Genomic DNA, 4768 nt, shown 5'->3' on the forward strand with positions numbered 1-4768 from the left:
AAAATTACTGGGTATTAATTTTGTATCCTGCTACATTGCTGAATTCACTTATTAAGTACAACAGTTTTTTTATGGAGTCCTTAAGGTTTTCTATGTACAGCATCATCTCATCTGTAAATATAATGATAGATACTTCTTCTTTCCCAATTTGGGTGCCTTTTGTTTCTTCTTCTTGTCTAATCACTTTGGCTAGCCCTTCTAGTACTATGTTGAACAGGAGTGGTGAAAGTGGGCATCCCTCTCTTGTTCCTGTTTTTAGGGGAAATGGTTTTAGTTTTTGTCCAATGTGTATAATGTTGGTTGTAGGTTTGTCATATAAGACTTTTATTACATTGAGGTATGATCTCTCTATTACCATTGTGCTGAGAGTTTTTATCAAGAAAGGGTGTTGAATTTTTTCAAAAGCTTTTTGTGCATTAATTGATATGATTATTTGATTTTTGTCTTTCAATTTGTTTTTGTGATGTATGATGTTTACTGATTTGTGGATATTATACCATCCTTGCATCCACAGAATAAATGGGAGCCCAGTTTTACCACCACCTAGACTGGCCTTAGATGCAAACCACTCTGGACAAAGATCTGCTACCATAGCTGCAGACCCACAGACACTGAGATTCCAGCCATCCCAGCCTTACCACCTGCCCCAGAAGGTGCCTGTGACTCTGATTCTTGGCGTGAATGGGGTCCCTGTCAACTGGTTGCAGCCATGTGAATGGGCTCCTGAGAATACTCGTGTTGACCATGCCTGTGATTCTGTCTCTCGGTATGAGCAGGCACATGAAGCTACCACTGACCTGTGGCAGCCATGCCACCTGGCCACCAAGTGTCCATGACTCTGATTCTCAGTGCACGCACGGCTGGTGCCATTCTTTGACAGACACTCCCCCTGGCCCCCGAACACCAGTGACTCTGACTCTCAGTGTGCACACGCAGGGTCCCTGCTGATGCTCCACTCTGACTCTCATTGTGCATGCAGCTCCCGTGATCCACAGTGGTCACACGTCTTGGCACCTGAGCTCTCCAGTGACTCTCAGATTGTGCAACGCTCCTGCCAAGCCCAGCTACATGGCTCAGGCCCCTGCATCTTGGTGCTTGGATTGTTCAGTGATAGCAAAAATGGGGAGACAATAATTTGTTTATTGGTTAGCCTGGCTAAAGGCTCATCATTTTTGTTTATCCTTTCAAAGAACCAGTTCTTGGTAAGAGCTTGGAAATGTGCCTTCCTCTTGAATTATTTGGGATAATCTGAGGAGAATAGGTCTTAGTTCTTTGAATGTTTGGTAAAACTTCCCTGTGAAGCCTTTGGGACCTGGGCTTTTGTTTGCTGGAAGTTCTTTTATTTTATTTTATTACTGCTTCAATTTCATCAGTAGTTATTGTCCTATTCAGGTTTTCTTATTCTTCTGGGTTGAGTTTTGGAAGATTGTATTTTTTTCTAGTAATATCTCCATTTTGTCTAGGGTGTCCAGTTCATTGGAATAGAGTTGTTTGTAGTATTATTTTTGACAATTCTTTGTATGTCTGTGGGGTCAGTTGTACTTCACCTCTTTCATTTCTGATTTTGTTTATTTGGGTCATCTCAATTTGTTTATTGGTTAGCCTGGCTAAAGGCTCATCATTTTTGTTTATCCTTTCAAAGAACCAGTTCTTGGTATTGATCTTTTGTATTTGGAGGAATCCCCTCTCCCCAAAAAATGAATTAAATGAAACGGAGGCATGTCAGAAAATAATTCAAACATCTACACAATGGAATACTATGCTGCAGTAAGAAAGGAGTTCTTACCATTTTCAACAGCATGGATGAAAGTGGAGAGCATTATGCTAAGTTAAATAAGCCAGTCAGAGAAAGACAAGTTTGATCTTTTGTATTTTTTTTTTACCTCTATGTCATTCATTTCTGCTCTGATCCTCTTTCTTCTCACTCTGGGCTTTTCTTGTTGCTCTTTTCCTAATTTTTTAAAGTTGTACAGTTAGATAATTTATTACAGTTTTTCTTGTTTTTTGAGGTAGGCCTGTAGAGTTATAGAGGGTGTGGGTAAGGGGGAGAAATCAATCAAAGGACTTATATGCATGCATATAGGCCTAACCAATGTAACAGACAACCGGGGAATGAGGGCATAAGTGGGGGGGGGTGGAGGGGTAATGTGGAGATAAGGACACATATGCAATAACTTAATCAATAAAGACAATAAAAAAAGAAAAATAATTCAGAGTACTATTTATACCATTCATAAGCTGGATGGAATCAAGAGGAAATCAAAAGTGATATAGCTACTATAATAAAAACTATGGAAGGTTTCAATAGCAGACTAGGAGAAGTGAAGGACTGAATTAGTGAGTTAGAAGATAAGGCAGAAAAACAAGCCCAATCTGAACAGCAACTGGAGAAACAATTAGAAAGCAGGCGGAGAGCCTAAGAGAGCTATGGGACAACATAAAATGAAGTAACATCCGTATAATAGGTCTTCTAGAAGAACAAGAAGAGGAGCAAGGATTAGAAACCTATTTGAAGAAATAATGACAGAAAAGTTCTCTGATTTGGGGAAGAAAAACGTCACACAGGCACAGAGAGTCTCAAACAAGATGAACCCAAAAAACCTACACACCTAATTACAATGGCAAACATTCACAACAAAGAGAGATTCTTAAAGGCTGCAAGGGAGAGACAGAGAGTTACCTAGAAAGGATCCATCATTATTTTATCAAATGATTTCCCAACAGAAAAACATCAGGCCAGAAGGAAATGGAATGAAATATAAAGTGATGCAAAGCAAGGGATTGAATCTGAGAATACTTTATCCAGCAAGTCTGTCAAAATTGAAGGGGAAATTATTTTTTGCATGTATTTGACCTATTTTCCAAATACTATTTATTGAAGAGACTGTCTTGATTTCAGTGAATGCTCTTGCCTCCTTTGTTAATTATTAATTGAGCATAATGGCTTGGGTTGATTTCTGGGTTCTCTGTTCTGTTCCATTGGTCTATATGTCTGTTCTTCTGTTAGTACCAGGCAGTTTTGAGAACAGTGGATTTGTAATATAGCTTGATATCTGCTACTGTGATCCAAGGTATCTTAATTTTTTGTTGCAATTATAAATGGGATTTTTTTTTAGTTTCTCTTTATCTGAGTTCATAATTGGTTTTAATAAAGGCCATAAATTTCTGGGTATTAATTTTGTATCCTGCTACAGGTAATTGAAGAGTTTACAGAAATGAAGCCTTCCCTGTTTCCACAGCCGGCATTTGTTTGTTCTCGCTGAATCCTGTTCATGGGACACAACAGTTTTTTTATGGAGTCCTTAAGGTTTTCTATGTACAGCATCATCTCATCTGTAAATAATGATAGATTTACTTCTTCTTTCCCAATTTGGGTGCCTTTTGTTTCTTCTTCTTGTCTAATCACTTTGGCTAGCCCTTCTAGTACTATGTTGAACAGGAGTGGTGAAAGTGGGCATCCCTCTCTTGTTCCTGTTTTTAGGGGAAATGGTTTTAGTTTTTGTCCAATGTGTATAATGTTGGTTGTAGGTTTGTCATATAAGACTTTTATTACATTGAGGTATGATCTCTCTATTACCATTGTGCTGAGAGTTTTTATCAAGAAAGGGTGTTGAATTTTTTCCAATGCTTTTTTTGCATCAATTGATATGACCATGTTATTTTTTTCTTTCAATTTGTTTATGTGATGTATGACAAAGGAGGCAAGAAGCTGGCAGCTCCCGGGAGAGTCAGAAAAAAAGGGGCCCTCTAAGGTAGGTTCAGGGGGTTAGACCAGGAGGAGCTGCCACTGTCCATTGCTTCTCTGGTTGCAAGTCTCATGGGAACCCTTAGAGTTTAGGAGATGCATGCCTGTGGGGAAGGGAAAAGCTGGGACCATTGTTTTGAGGATTTTAAAGGTGGGAGTTTAGGAGAAGTCTTAGGGGAGGATCTCAATAGAATATTCATCAGCTTTTCTAGGTCTATCCTTACAGGGTCATGGTCTCTACTGATTGGCCAGCACCAGGGCAGGGGGTCATTAGTCATTGTACTGGTCCTAGAGTCACCTGCCTGGTTTTGCTGCTTTACTGGGCATGGAGCTAAATATAACTGAGGCCTAGAGGTTATCTTTAGGGAGGAAATGTCAGGGAAAAGTCCGGCATGACCAGTGATATGCCAGAGGAGGCAAGTGATCTGAGAAGATGCTTGATATGGTTTCTATCTTCTTGAATTTGAAGAGACTTTGCTGTGTTTCAATATGTGGTCTATCTTTGAAACTGTCCCATGTACACTTGTGAAAAATGTATATTCTGTAGCTTGGGGGTGAAATTTTCTAAAGGTGTCAATTAATTCCCTTTGATCTAGTGAGTCATTTAGGATTCATATTTCTTTGCTGATTTTTTGTTTAGAGGATTTATCCAGTGATGCCAATGTGGTATTAAAATCCCTTACTATTATTGTATTGCTATTGATCTCTCTCTTTACATCTTCCAGGTTTTTATTTATGTATTTGGGTACTCCTGCAATGGGTGCATATATGTTTACTAGAGTTATATCCTCTTGTTGAATTGTTCCCTCTAGTATTATGAAGTGTTCCTTCTTATCTCTATTATGGCCTTCACTTTGAAGTTTATTTTGTCAGATATAAGTATTGCTACCCCATTTTTTTTTTTTGCCAAAAATTTTTCCTATCCCTTCACTTTCAGCCTGTGTGCATCCTTTGTTCTAAAGTTTGTCTCTTGTAGAATATATATATATATTCAGCCTGTGTGCATCCTTTGTTCTAAAGTTT

Source organism: Myotis davidii, unplaced genomic scaffold (assembly GCF_000327345.1).
Source record: "Myotis davidii unplaced genomic scaffold, ASM32734v1 scaffold1034, whole genome shotgun sequence".
In the NCBI taxonomy this organism is placed as follows: domain Eukaryota; kingdom Metazoa; phylum Chordata; class Mammalia; order Chiroptera; family Vespertilionidae; genus Myotis; species Myotis davidii.